Source organism: Bison bison, unplaced genomic scaffold, assembly GCF_000754665.1.
Source record: "Bison bison bison isolate TAMUID 2011002044 unplaced genomic scaffold, Bison_UMD1.0 scf7180017864092, whole genome shotgun sequence".
NCBI classification, from domain to species: domain Eukaryota; kingdom Metazoa; phylum Chordata; class Mammalia; order Artiodactyla; family Bovidae; genus Bison; species Bison bison.
The window spans coordinates 847,443-863,283 of NW_011494664.1; the positions used below are offsets into that span (position 1 = coordinate 847,443).

At 42.4% G+C, this 15,841-nt stretch overlaps 1 protein-coding gene and 1 non-coding gene across 2 annotated transcripts in view; both read right to left on the minus strand.

The window, feature by feature from the left end:
* SHROOM3 (shroom family member 3) overlaps window positions 1-15,841 on the minus strand; it is a 331,740-nt gene that overhangs the window by 313,470 nt on the left and 2,429 nt on the right. The window lies entirely within an intron of this gene.
* TRNAW-CCA lies at window positions 5,766-5,837 on the minus strand. Its single transcript has one exon. It is a non-coding gene; the product is annotated as a tRNA-Trp (tRNA).

Below are 15,841 nucleotides of genomic sequence, written 5' to 3' on the forward strand. Positions count from 1 at the left end.
CCAAAGAAATCCCAGGGCTGATCCCTTCAGAATGGACTGGTTGGATCTCCTTGCAGTCCAAGGGACTCTCAAGAGTCTTCTCCAACACCATAGTTCAAAAGCATCAATTCTTCAGCGCTCAGCCTTCTTCACAGTCCAACTCTCACATCCATACACGACCACAGGAAAAACCATAGCCTTGACTAGACGAACCTTTGTTGGCAAAGTAATGTCTCTGCTTTTGAATATGCTATCAAGGTTGGTCATAACTTTCCTTCCAAGGAGGAAGCGTCTTTTAATTTCATGGCTGCAATCACCATCTGCAGTGATTTTGGAGCCCCCAAAAAATAAAGTCTGACACTATTTCCACTGTTTCCCCATCTATTTCCCATGAAGTGACGGGACCAGATGTCATGATCTTCGTTTTCTGAATGTTGAGCTTTAAGCCAACTTTTTCACTCTCCACTTTCACTTTCATCAACAGGCTTTTCAGTTTCTCTTCACTTTCTGCCATAAGGGTGGTGTCATCTGCATATCTGAGGTTATTGACATTTCTCCCAGCAATCTTGATTCCAGCTTGTGCTTCATCCAACGCAGCGTTTCTCATGATGTACTCTGCATAGAAGTTAAATAAGCAGGGTGACAATATGCAGCCTTGACGTACTCCTTTTCCTATTTGGAACCAGTCTGTTGTTCCATGTCCAGTTCTAACTGTTGCTTCCTGACCTGCATACAGATTTCTCAAGAGGCAGGTCAGGTGGTCTGGTATTCCCATCTCTTTCAGAATTGTCCACAGTTTATTGTGATCCACACAGTCAAAGGCTTTGGCATAGTCAATAAAGCGGAAATAGATGTTTTTCTGGAACTCTCTTGCTTTTTCCATGATCCAGCAGATGTTGGCAATTTGATCTCTGGTTCCTCTGCCTTTTCTAAAACCAGCTTGAACATCAGGAAGTTCATGGTTCACATATTGCTGAAGCCTGGCTTGGAGAATTTTGAGCATTACTTTACTAGCATGTGAGATGAGTGCAATTGTGCAGTAGTTTGAGGATTCTCTTAGGCAATCATTAATCTCCTTTCTGTCTCTACAGATCTCTTCTGGACATCTCACATAAATGGAATTATATAATATGTGCTTTATTGTGCCTGGCTTCTTTAACTGAGCCTAATATTTTTGAGGTTAATCCAGTTGTAACATGTATCAATATTCAGTTCTTTTTTTATTGCTAAACAGTATTTTATCATATAGCTATACCACATTTTGTTTATCCAGTTCATGGGCATTTGGATTTTTCCCACTTAACAGCTATTGCAAACAATGCAGCTATGAACATCTGGAGTATGTCTTTTTTCAAAAATGTATTTTATTTTTAATTATTTGTGTGCCAGGTCTTAGTTGCAACATGTGGAATCTTTTCAGTTGCAGAATGGGAAGTCCCTGAGTATGTCTTTGTATTGACATATGTTTTCATTTCTCCTGGGTATATACTGGGTTGGCCAAGAAGTTTGGGTTTTTCCATAACAGCTTACGGGAAAACTCGAACGAACTTTTTGGCCAACCCGATACTTAGCCGTCTAATTGTTGGGTGATACAGTAACTCCATGTTTAACATTTTAAGAACCTGCCATCTGTTTTTCCAGTGACGGAACCATTTTACATTTCTACCAGCAATAAATGAAAAGGTATGTTTTTAACCTTTATGAAATGACAGCATAAATGGGACAAACCAAGGAATTCTAAGAAGAATGCATCTTTTCCCCTGCATGAGAGATGGAAGGTTGCCAGTTGATTTTCTTCTGTACTACTTTCTGAATCTATTTTCTATTCCACAGGCTCCCTGGAGCTAGAGTGGGCATGCATGTGCTCAGCAATCAATGCCATGGGGTTAGAATGAACACTGACTTGCCAAGACCTCCTTCATTATGATGAAAAGCCCCTCCCTGTGTGCACACATGCACACGCACACACACACAAACACAACTTTTTAAAATGCTTGTTAATTTCCACTACTACAAAGACAAAAATACTTATCTTCCTTATCTTCTCTCTCTTTTTTTTGATAGACGATGTATTTATTGCTCTCTTACTCAGAGTTCAGACTACTATAAACGTACTTTAGCTGAAGGAAGTAACAACGCCTTTTGCATTGTTATATTCAAATAGGAACACAGAGGAGAGAAGACTGGAAGCATATTTAGTTGATCTTGAGCTGCTAATTTCATATAGCTGACAACCTGAATTATATGACATAAAATGCATTCATTATTCTATCCATTCAAGAGTAAGTTGAGGTTTAAGGCAGATTAATGGCTGTCACATGGAGCTACTGTTTGTCAGTCTTCAGTGAACTCAAGCAAAAAACGAGGAAATTGGGAATGGACAACCTAGGGAGCCAAACAATATTCATATGGTGGAGAAACAGGTCCAAAAGAAAAGCAGCTTCTGGTACTGAATTTGGCGGTGGTACAAGTTACACCAGGAAACTACATTTCAGTGTTGAAAAGTTATTCTGTTATTTTGGGGTTGGGGTGGGTTGGAAATTATATTTTATTGCTTGCTTAGGTGCCAAACTTCATACCACTGACAGATTATACTGTCAAATATTCTGGACTGAAAAATAGTATGTTGTCCACCTTGCTTCTTGTGCTGTGTGTATAGAATGAATTGAGAAAGAAAAGAAGCAACATAACTAACATTCTAGAAAAGAAACTATGCTCAGAGACAAAAATCAGATCTAATTTTCTCTGTTCTGCTCCAGAACCACATTTTCTCTAACCACTCACCTATAGAACCTGAAGAATAAAAGGACCTATGGAACAAAAGACGGACTGGATCTTCCTCTCAGAGGGGAGGGGAAAGTCTCTTGCGGCTTGATTGATACAGAAAATAGAAGCCAGGATGAAAACAGTGAGGCTCACCAACCCATTCAAAGGAGAAAAATGAGAAAGGCAGGCCCATGGGGAGCGGGCAGAAAATGAAAGGGAGACTTGCAAAACATCACATCTAGGAATGAATTTCTCCTTTCCTTAGCACCCAAGAAAATATTAGGTCTAAGGAAGTATGAGGTTCCTCCTGCTTGAATTCCAGAGCAGAGTGGAAAGAGATTTACATTAGATTTTAAGTTCTGGCTTTCACATTAGTAAGCATTCCCTAAACAGTGGTTATTTTAGTTTAGGTTTCCCCAGTAGCAGACTCTGAGACAAGAATTCAAATGAGGGGCTTCCCTGGTGGTCCAGTGGTTAAGACTCTTCCAATGCAGGGGGCACAGGTTCGATCCCTGGTAAGGGAACTAAGATCCCACATGCCATGCGGCATGGCCAAGAAACAAAAATAAATAAAAAATAAAATTAAAAACAAAAGAATTCAAAAGCAAAGACTTTCTCTGGGAAGTAAAGAAAGCTCAGAGAGAAAGTGGGCAAAAGAGATAAGAGAAGGAAGGCAGTCCCATTTTCAAGCCAGCCATCACCATGGGCAACCCCAGGGAAAAACATCACCTCCCTCTAACCTCATTCAAGGGATGAAAAAGCTGAGATCTTCACTCAGTCATGGGTTGAGAGTTGCTCTTAGAGTCATTAACCAAAGGAGGAGGCAAAAGAAAGTCCACAGGCAAAGAAATCAAGATGCTGACAGTAGCAAAGTGTTGGTCGCTCGGTCGTGTCCAACTCATCGCAACCCCATGGACTGTAGCCTTCCAGGCTCCTCTGTCCATGGAATTCTCCAGGCAAGAATACTGGAGTGGCAGCCATTCCCTTCTCCAGGGAAAGTCCAGCCTTTGTAGCTTGTGTTTTGAGATCTTCTTAAAATGTTGAGATCTTTAGAGTTTAGTATCTGTCTCAACCAGGTTTCCAGGAGCCAAGAACAGGTGAGGGTTAAGGCCACTTGGTGGACACTCCTCCATGAAAGACCATCTGTTGTGCTGCTGAGCTTATAACCAGGTCTCTTTACCAAGTTTCAGTGGCATGAACTTAAAACCTCCCAGAAAATCAGCACTCTACCAGTTTGAAACTCAAAACTGATCGTGATTCAAATGTAGGTGTTTTCATCAACCCGCCTGGGGTCAAACCATTATCTTTCCTCCACCAGTTTTCACCCTTTGCAGCCTCTTTTCCCTCACTCTTCCTTTCAGTGTTGTTTTTATCCTCTATGTTTCTGAAAAGAACAGTGGGCTAGATGACATATTGTATTAGTTTCTTATTGCTGCTTGTAACAAAGTACCCTGGAATTGGGTGGCTTCAAACAACAGAAATGTATCATCTAACAGTACAGGAGATCCTAGCTCAAATGGGTTTTACTGGACTAAAATAAGATTTCAGCAGTGTCATGTTCTTTTTAGAAGCTCCAGAGGAGAGTTGCTTCCTTGCTCTTTTCCAACTTCTCAAGGTCACTTGCATTCCTTGGCTTGTGCCCTCCATCAGTCTGACCTCTGCTTGCATCTCTCTCCTCTCACCTACAGCCTGTGCTCCATGACAGGAGAAGCTACCACAATGAGAAACTGCAGCAACACAACAAAGAGTAGCCCCTGCTTGCCACAACTAGAGAAAGCCTGTGCAAAGCAACCAAGACCCAGTGCAGCCAAAAATAAATAAATGGAAGGGGAAAAAGGAGTTGGCACAAAAAATCACCTGGAGTTTAATTAAATGCAATTGGCCCATCCCACCATAAGTAGAAACAGAATCATGGTGTGATATACTGTCTCTTCATGCCCTGCATTTAAATTCCATCCAAGGTCCTTTCTGTAACTTACAAGGTCCTCTTTGATCTGACCCCTGACTTCTTTGCATTTTGATGTCACACTACTGCTGCTGCTGCTGCTAATTTGCTTCAGTCGTGTCTGACTCTGCAACTCCATAGATGGCAGCCCACCAGGCTCCCCCATCCCTGGGATTCTCCACGCAAGAAAACTGGAGTGGGTTGCCATTTCCTTCTCCAATGCATGAAAGTGAAAAGTGAAAGTGAAGTCTCTCAGTCGTGTCCGACTCTTCACAACCCCATGGACTGCAGCCTACCAGGCTCCTCCGTCCATGCGATTTTCTCTTGCATACTACTATATACTAAAACTATGTCCCTTCCAAAATTCATATGTTGAAACCTACTCCCCCAATGTGACGGTATTTAGAGGTGGGTCCTTTGGGTGGTGATTAGGTCATGAGGATAGAGCCCTCATAAATGGAATTTGTGCCATTATAAAGGAAACCTCAGAGAGTTCCCTTGCTCTTTCTACCATATGAGGACACAGTGGGCAGATGCCATCTATGGACCGGGTAGTGGGCCCTCCCCAGATACTGAGTCTGCCAGTGCCTTGATCTTGGACTTCCCAGCCTCCAGAACTGTGAGAAATAAATTTCTGTTTGTAAGTCACCCAGTCTATGACATTCTGTTACAACAGTCCAAACAGTATAAGACACCTACTCTGCTCCCCAATGCCTTTCTTCATGTTTCTAAAACATTCCAAGACTTTCCTTCTTCAGCCTAACTTATAAACCTCTTTTACATCTGATTTCTTATATCGTATCCACCAGGTTTTAACTCAGAAGTCATCTTATCAGAAAACTCTTCTCTAATTACCCTATTTAAAGTAAACCCTGTTCCCCATACCTTCTACCCAACAGATACTACCATTCTGGAATCCATCTTTCTTTTTTTGTAATAAGTAAGTAAGTGAAGTCATTCAGTCGTGTCCAACTCTTTGCAACCTTGTGGACTGTAGCCTACGAGGCTTCTCCGTCCATGGGATTCTCCAGGCAAGAATACTGGAGTGGGTTACCATTTCCTTCTCCAGGGGATCTTCCCAACCCAGGGATCGAACCTGGGTCTCCCGCATTGGAGGCAGACGCTTTAACCTCTGAGCCACCAGGGAAGATTGTAATAACACTGACCAATTCTGAAATTATCATATTTGAACATGCTTTCCACTAGTCTATTTCTACTACACTATAAGCTCCACAGGAGCAGGGAATTATCTGTTCAGGTAGAAACTATCAACAATTATCCATTTAGGCCATGATACAGAAAGTCAGTCAAGTGTCATCTTTGTTACGTGAGTTGCTAACTTTGGTATCTACTACTCTCCCATCAGTCATAATATCACACCATAACTAAACTTTGGATGTGTTTTGTCATTTCTAAGCACCATTGTATAGTTTAATCCTTTGAATAGTTATAACAATTCCATTAGGTGAGAATTTCCATTTTTAAAGATGAGGACACAGGTTTAGGAAAGCTATGTTACTTGCCACAGTGACACAGCCAGTTAAGACTATGGTAGGAATGAAATTTGTTTATTTTCACTCCAAGCCCTACAGTGTCTGGGATGTGTATTTTGCTATCCTGGACAGCCTTGATTAAAATGAAAAGAAAAAAGATAACATAGAAGTTATAACCCTAAAGCAATACAGATATATCAAAGGGCATTTAAAAATAAAGACTTTAGTTAGATCTCATAAATCTCTAAGGTAAAATGCAGTTCAAGTTCGAGAAGGATATAATGAATAGATGTATGAATGGCTGAGGAATGAAAAAAAAAGTACATGACCTAAGAGGAAATTCAGGCTCAGATGCCCAGGACACAGAGTTCTTCACATTAGTCTGTGAAGTTAGAAAAGCCTCCTCTGAAGTCAGGAAGGAACTGTCACTTCCATTATATAGATGGAGATACGCAAGTTCTCTTTTGCAGAGATAGTCATTAGAACGGGGGAGAAACAGTGCTCAGATTTACCAGAGAGTCTTTGCCTCACTTCATTTTGTTGATAAGGGCCGAGGATGTCAGAGCACGAGAGATGGGTGGGACGAACGGAGTGGGAGAACAGTGACTCTGCAGCTCTTTAGATCAAGATGTTTGATGTTTGAAGTACCTCAAAAGAAGAGAAGTGGAAAAATCTGTCTGTGGGTTAGTTAAGATCCAGAATGTCCTTTGGGGTTTTGCTTTTTCAAAGATTGATAGAAAGTCTCTCGTTATGTGTTTCCAATCACATTGTGGATTCACTAAGATGAAACCGACAAGTATGTCTTAAATTGTGTTCTTGGCATAGGAGGCAGTGCCTTGGGAAGCTATAGTTTTAAAGGAAAGCAGAGTTCTCACAGATGCAAAGAGCCATCTGGCACCCCACCTCAGCATACTACTTGAAGAGAAGGTATTTCCAACAACATTGACAGGATCACAGATTTGGTCTTTGTCTAACAACACATAACACTTTAAGCAGTTTAGATAGTTTATAAGTGGTTACATCAAAAATACAATTTTTCCCTTTTTCTCCCAGTCAATTCAATTCAACAGACATTGAACCAAACATTACATATGTGCAAGACATCATTAAATTGAAAGTCAAACTCAACCAATTTATCTTATACTCTAAAGCAGCATTTTCTAGTAACATGTTTGCACATTGCCCTTGGACATCTTTCTAACAAAGACTTTAAAGAAGATCCTTTTTAATATTCATTTGTCTTCTTCATTAATACATTTTCATTTTCATCATTTCTAAGCTTACTCCTTGGAAGGAAAGTTATGACCAACTTAGATAGCATATTGAAAAGCAGAGACATTACTTTGCCAACATAGGTCTGTCTAGTCAAGGCTATGGTTTTTCCTGTGGTCATGTATGGATGTGAGAGTTGGACTGTGAAGAAAGCTGAGCACTGAAGAATTGATGCTTCTGAACTGTGGTGTTGGAGAAGACTCTTGAGAGTCCCTTGGACTGCAAGGAGATCCAACCAGTCCTTTCTGAAGGAGATCAGCCCTGGGATTTCTTTGGAAGGAATGATGCTGAAGCTGAAACTCCAGTACTTTGGCCACCTCATGCGAAGAGTTGACTCATTGGAAAAGACACTAATGCTGGGAGGGATTGGGGGCAGGAGGAGAAGGGGATGACAGAGGATGAGATGGCTGGATGGCATCACTGACTCAATGGACATGAGTCTGAGTGAATTCCGGGAGTTGGTAATGGACAGGGAGGCCTGGCGTGCTGCGATTCATGGGGTTGCAAAGAGTCGGACACGACTGAGCGACTGAACTGAACTGATGCATAGTTTAAACACTGTGGATAAGAGAAAAAAAAGAAGGGAGAAAAGGAGGGAGGAAAGAAAAGGAAAGAAATGTCCTTAGCTTCCAAAAGTTAGCAGCCTAACCAGAAACACACACACAGTTTATTTGCTATGGCAGAAACCATCTTGGCAAATAAATTAACTTTATTGTGTCTCAATTTTCTCTCTGTGTAATGAGGAAGTTGAATACGATGATTGCTGAGATTCTTTACCGCTCTAACATCCTACAGGCCATTCAACATTTACTGAGCAATTGTTGCATGTGATATGGAAAGTATTTTTCTAGAAGAAACAATATGTACAGCCTGAGTAAAACTCTTTGGGCTTTAAAGGGATTATAATTTACTGGCCAAGTGCAAACAACTAACTGTGCTAGAAGATGGCATGAATAGAGGTGCTGGGGACACAAGAGGAAGACTTGATACAAATTCGGGACAGAAGGGGATGGAACAATGAGAGACCAGACAGCTGCTTTATGGACAGCAGAGATGAGGCTACCCTAGTATGAAGGGTAAAGTGTGTTAAAGGAAACAGCAAGAACAGTAGGGAAGGAAACTCAGAAAATACTGGCTATTTTAAAAGGTCAGTAACAAGCTAATCAAGCTCGGTTCTTGGAAAAAGATGGAAAAGGTGACTTTGGGATGAACTAAATCAACCAGCCCAAGGTCCTGGGGGAACTGCCTAGAAGCCAATTTCACATTGAATTCAGAAACCAGGGCTCATAAACTCATAATTCTTATTTTATGCAGAAGAAATGGACCTAGAGAGATTGTCTGGCTGATGTTGGTGTGTTGAAACTGAGGATCACTAAGGAAGCTAGGAGGTGGTAGAGTGCTCAGCGTGGACAGATGGATATAGAAAAACCAGCAATGAGGAAATCTCAACATGTTCATCCAGACAATTTAAGTATGTTCCCAATGAATCATTTCCCAGCCTATGGACTGTTTCTATTTCTACTTCTCACAATGCAGTGAAGCAGTACATTTTATCTTAAAATGGCAGGTTGATTAGGGTGTTTCAGATGATTGTCTTCAGAGGAAGAATTATGAAGAGGATTCAGGGATGAGCTCATATCATTGAGGCTAGAAAAATCCAGTGAAAGAATCCATTTAATATCTGAGTAGTGTCAGACACCAGGAAGCCAGGGGGCATGTGTTTGAGGTTAACCTCTGATGTCACCTAGCAAACACACTCCCTTATATATCAAGAAGGGAAAGATGGGGCTGAGCTGGAATAGTGAGCTAAGCCTTGGTAGGGGAAGGCTGTGACTTTGAGAGGAAGAGAATGATGGTGGTATAGGTGGTAGAAGCAGTTTCAAAGAGGGAGGGGTAATGATGTGGAAGATGGAACCAACAGCCAGCTGATATCAGGAAGTCTGTCATAGTCCACCCTGGCATTGGCACAGTGAGCTCGCGAACACAGGAGGCAGGTGGCAGGTATGGAGGTTGTGTATGGACGCAGTAGCATGGGCTCCATCCTCACCAAGGCTGATTTAGCTATCAATGCTGCCAAAGGTTCAACTGGCCAGCAAACAGAGACAAATGCTGAACTTACCTGTTTCAACATCCCTCATAGAAACCAATTACCTACTTGGTGGCAAGTTGATGACATTGGACCTTTTCTACTCTGGAAGGGGCAGCTGTTCCTCTGGACTGGAACTGACACATATTCCTAACCATAAGCCTTCAGTTAGCACTGATACTTGGGTGGGGCTTACAAGTGTTTGATCCCCTCAGTAGGATCCTACATAACATCCCCTCTGATCAAGAGATACACTTATAGTAAAGGGGGTTGGCAATGGGCATATGTTGATGGGATCCACAAGTTCTGTCACTCATGAGAGCTGCTGGCCTGGTAGAGCAACAGGGCCGTTTTTTGAAGGTCTAGCTGTGGCTGGCATATAAGAGAGTCCAGTCAGAGCAAAGATACCTCTCAGGGGTAGGAATCAGGAACGTGTGCTCCTCATATCAGTGACATAAGAGTCAATGGCTGACCTTCAATCCTGAGGCCCAGGATTTTTTTAACACACATGAAAAAAAAAATGCCTTTCCTTTATTTGTTTTCTACAAGTGACATCAGAGGCTAAAAACAAAGGATCCGGTTAACAGGTGTTAGCACCAAGACTCCTGCCTGTGGTAGCTTCTTAGACACTCTGTCCTCCAGCCCAGCCCTTTGAGGTATCCAATTTTTTTGAACAAGTACAATCATTTCCAACAACAGGGCCATTCAGAAACACTTCATTAATCCACAAGCTCTTCTGAGAGGATCTCTGCTTTACTGCTTCAAGGAGCTCTCTGCTGGTGACAGCTTTTCTGTGTTTGTTGAAGGATAGTCTAGTTGCCTTCAGGTTAATCTGTTTCAGGGGCTCCCCAGGTGGTGCTAGTGGTAAAGAACCTGCCTGCCAATGCAGGAGATGTGAGAGAGCAGTTTCAGTCGCTGGGTTGGGAAGAACCCGTGAAGCAGGGCATGGCAACCCACTCCAGTATTCTTGCCTAGAGAATCCAGTGGACAGAGGAGCCTGGCGGACTACAGTCTATAGGGTCACACAGAGTCAGACATGACTGAAGTGACTTGGCACACACACAATCAGTTTCAGTCACCAATCCTTCAGAGGACCCAAGGATCCATTGAAGTCAGTGGGTGTTTCCTTTAGGATTTCCCCATATAACTAAAATAAGCTTCCTTTCCCCTCCTTTTCTTCCCTAAGGCTGAACTGGCCTGCTCATACTCCCTTTTGGTTGGGATATATGTTTTCATCTTCTTAGACAATCTTAGGCCATGTAAGCACATGAAGCAATGTGGAGGTTTTAATCCTTTGTAGTACAGTCCACGGGGTTGCAAAGAGTCAGAAACCACTGAACACTTGTCAGCAGCAGGACCAGTGCACACAAAAAAATATCTCTCTCTAGGTGAAGACACCCAACAACACTTTCTAAGAAATGTCAAGTGACCCTTCCTTTTAGGGTTCTGAAACTGCTTACAGGAGTTCCGACACCTATTTTGTGCTTAGTTGTTCAGTCATGACTGACTCTTTGTGATCCCATGGACTGCAGCCCGCCAGGCTCCTCTGTCCATGGGGATTCCCCAAGTAAGAACACTGGAGTGGGTTGCCATGCCCGCCTTCAGGGGATCTTCCCAACCCAGGGATTGAACCCAGGTCTCCTGCGTTGCGGGAGAATTCTTTACCATTTGAGCCACCAGGGAAGCCCAAGAAATTTGGAGTGAGTAGCCTATCCCTCCTCCAAGGGAGCTTGCTGATCCAGGAATCGAATCAGGCAGATTCTTTACCAGCTGAGCTACTAGGGAAGCCCATACCTATTTTTAGGGGACTTTTATATGACTAACATTACATATAAAATTTTATTTATTTTTGGCTATACTGGGTCTTCATTGCTATGTGGGCTTTTCTCTAGTTGTGAGTGGAGGCTACTCATTGCACTGGCTTCTTTCGTTGTGAAGCACATGTGCTTTAGTAGTTGTGACATATCGGCTCTAGAGCACAGGCTCAATAGTGTGGCACATGGGCTTAGTAGATCCATGGCATGTGGGACCTTCCTGGCTCAGGGATGGAACCCGTGTCTCCTGCAATGACAAGTGGATTCTTTAACACTAAGTCACCAGGGAATCTCCAGGACTAAGATTTTTTTAAGTTTGTTTTCCTCTAATAAATTTAAAAACATATACAATAAAGAGATTAATCCCATATTTTACCCAGATCATAGCTCTAGAATCTAGACAGAGCCAAATATTAATATTTGGTATCCATGGTGACTGAATAGCAGAGGACCCTGGAGAATCAGGATGTCTGGATTCAAATTCCAACTCTAGCACTTTCTACCAGTCATGAGAGCTTCAGAAAGCTGCTCAAATTCTGTGTCTCAGTCCTCATGTATAAAACTAGCTTCATAATATCACCTTCCTCATGGAGTTGTGAAAATTAAATGAGTTAACACATGTGGATCTCTTGGAATAGACCTTGGCACCTAGTGGGCACTCAGTACGTGCAAGCATTTACTGGTGGTTGTTACTGGTTGTTGTTGTTGGTTGTTGTCTAGTTGTTACTTGACATGATGAATCCTAGGGGCAGGTGTTTCCCCACAGCAGGTGGAACCGTTCTCAGCCACAATACTGCGTGAGTCATAATAAAATCATGCTGCCAACTTCCTGAACTATTGAATTACTTGAGCGTCTACATACAATTCTTTTTTTTTTTTTTTTTTGCTTTAAAGCTACCCTTTCTTTTTGAAGTTCACAGATTACAGAGGCTCTTTCCTCAACTCCACCTTTCCTTTTCAAGGACATTAAATCCCAAAGAAAGCAATTTGGAAATGATTTCTTTTATTGCCACCCTTTTGTAGCTCCTCTTCCCCCAGTCATCCTTCCATCTCATTTGTACCTAAAGAAAAATGATACTTCATTCATTATATTGTCATACTGTGCAGCTTATAATTATATAAGTGTACGTGTCTTTCATATCGAAGATTTAATGTGTACTATGCCTTCCCTTGATTTCCTTGGTGGTGCAGTGGTAAAGAATCCGCATATCAATGCAGGAGACTCAAGTTCGATCCCTATGTTGGGAAGATCCCCTGGAGGAGGGCATGGCAACCCACTCCAGTATTCTTGCCTGGAGAATCCCAAGGACAGAGGAGCCTGGCCAGCTACAGTGCGCAGGGTCACCAAGAATCAGACACGACTAAGCAACAGAACAACGATGGGAAACTGACACACATTCCATCTGCAGAGATCTGCCCAGTATCCTCACCTCATGGGACTCTGCCTCCCTGCCCACACTGCTCCCTGCTCTGTATTGTCTTTGATTAGTCATTCAGTAGAAGTTATCAAATACCTACTCTGTGCCAGGCACGTCTTGGAAATGCAAGATGAATAAGACATAGCTTTTTCATTTACTCAACAAATATTTGTGTACCCAGGCTCTGAGTTAGATGTGGTAGAGATGGGGAAAAAAAAGTCCCAGGCTTTCAATAGGCTTTTAAACTTCTGAGAAGACAGTTAATGTAAATTTTTTAAAAGTATGATTTGTTGTAATAAATGTATGGTACAGGAGTACAGAAGAGAAACCATCTAACCCAGCTTAATGAAGTCAGAAAAACTTGAGAGAGAGGAAAAAATAAATCCTGGATGAATATGAGTTTGCCAGACAAACAGGATAAAGAGAGAGATTCAAGAGCTTTGAAGCAATGTGGCACTTGAAATCTGGCTAGTGTATATGAGAAACAGAATTTAAAATTGCATTTCATTTTAGGTGTGTGTGCTCAGTCATGTCCGATTCTTTGCTACCCCACAGACTGTAGCCCGCCAGACTCTTCTGTCTATGGGATTTCCCAGTCAAGAATACTGTAGTGGGTTGCCATTTCTTTCTCCAAAGATTCTTCATGACCCAGCAATCTAACCCACATCTCCTGTGTCTCCTGCATTGGCAGGCAGATCCTTTACCACTGGGCCACCTGGGAAGCCCCATTTCATTTTAGTTCCTTTTAATTAAACTGGAAATAGCCACATGTGGCTCTTGGCTACCATGCTAGACAGAGTGGATTGCACCAGACTATACCCCTGAAAAGGAAGGAGACTGTCTTCTCTTTACTCTTTCTCCACTTCTTACTAACTGGAAAGCAGATGCTGTGACAAGTCATCTTAGACCAGCAGACAGGACATCACCCCAGGGATGGAAGTAAGACAGTAGAAAGGACAATCTTTCAGATTAGCTTAAGTTCACATTGTCGTCGGAGAAGGCAATGGCACCCCACTCCAATACTCTTGCTTGGAAAATCCCATGGATGGAGGAGCCTGGAAGGCTGCAGTCCATGGGGTCGCTGAGGGTCGGACACGACTGAGCGACTTCACTTTCACTTTTCACTTTCCTGCATTGGAGAAGGAAATGGCAACCCACTCCAGTGTTCTTGCCTGGAGAATCCGGGGGACTGGGGAGCCTGGTGGGCTGCCATCTACGGGGTTGCACAGAGTCGGACACAACTGAAGTGACTTAGCAGCAGCAGCAGCACATTGTCGTGTGAAAGAGACATCAATTTCTGTATTGCTTAAGCTATTGTTGTTTTGGATCTTTATACAGCAGACAAATTTGTATCCTAACACAATGTCTCTTACAATAATGAAAAGCAATAGTCATAATCTTGCTAAGATTTATTTTGAGATTTTCCTGTGTACGAGCCCCTGTGCTAACTGTTCTAAGTGCTTGCATCCCATTTAATCTCTGCACATAATGATAAGGGAGATAATTGTTTATTCCCATTCTGCAGATAAAATGAAGCCTCACCAAAGTGGCTCACTAGTGGTAGGATTAGATCTAACAGCAAACCATATTCTAGGGAACAGATACATAATATCTTTTCTTTTTTAAGGTTCAAGTCAGCTTTTATCAGCTTGGCCTTTGTTTCCTCTTTCTTTAAAACTTATTTATTTGTTTGTTTGTTTGGCTGAGCCAGGTCATAGCACACAGGATCTTCAAACTTCGCTGAGGCATGTGGGATCTAGTATCCTGACCAGGGATCGAACTTGGGCCCCCTGCATTGCAAGCGCTGAGTCTGAGCCACTGGACCACCAGAGCAGTCCCATACACAATATCTTATCATTAAAGAGCAGGAAAATTGAGTGTAAATTGGAGTTTTAAAATGCAGAGATGACATTTATGTCTGTGGCAGACATTCTCAGCCATCTACCCAGCACCTGTTACCTCCCTCTTCCTGAAAACAGAACCTCAATTTGTTCAACTAGTGGGTGGAGATTCTTTGACATCAGGAAGAGTAGGTTTCCACTGCAGAACCCAGGAGAGAAATTCTGAGTGGTCTAAACTAGTAATAGTAGTTTCATTCCCCTTGGCCAGTAATTGGTCTAAGGACAGGTAAGTGGCACAGTTCTGATCAATGAGATGTAAACACAAGTTTGATAGGGAGGGTGACCCTTTCCAAACAAAGAGCCACAAGTCTGCCCAGAATGAAGATGCAGTGATGGAAGTGTGGCATCCATTTTGCAACTTTAATGATAAAAGCCAACACTAAAGAAGGCAGAGTGGAGAGCTAAGTGAAGTTCTTAATGGCATTATTGAGCTTCTCCTTGTCTGGACAACCTAACTCCAGACTTCTTTTAAGATGAAAAGAACGAATCTCAATTTTCTTAGGTCACTATCAATCAGGTTTCCAGTTACTTACAGCTGTAAGCCTTCCTGATACACATATCAGATCAGATCAGATCAGTCGCTCAGTTGTGTCCAACTCTTTTCGACCCCATGAATTACAGCACGCCAGGCCTCCCTGTCCATCACCAACTCCCGGAGTTCACTCAGACTCACGTCCATCGAGTCAGTGATGCCATCCAGCCATCTCATCCTCTGTCGTCCCCTTCTCCTCTTGCCCCCAGTCCCTCCCAGCATCAGAGTCTTTTCCAATGAGTCAACTCTTTGCATGAGGTGGCCAAAGTACTGGAGTTTCAGCTTTAGCATCATTCCTTCCAAAGAAATCCCAGGGCTGATCTCCTTCAGAATGGACTTGGTTGGATCTCCTTGCAGTCCAAGGGACTCTCAAGAGTCTTCTCCAACACCACAGTTTAAAAGCATCAATTCTTCGGTGCTCAGCCTTCTTCACAGTCCAACTCTCACATCCATACATGACCACAGGAAAAATCATAGCCTTGACTAGACGAATCTTTGTTGGCAAAGTAATGTCTCTGCTTTTGAATATGCTATCTAGGTTGGTCATAACTTTCCTTCCAAGGAGTAAGCGTCTTTTAATTTCATGGCTGCAGTCACCATCTGCAGTGATTTTGGAGCCCAGAAAAATAAAGTCT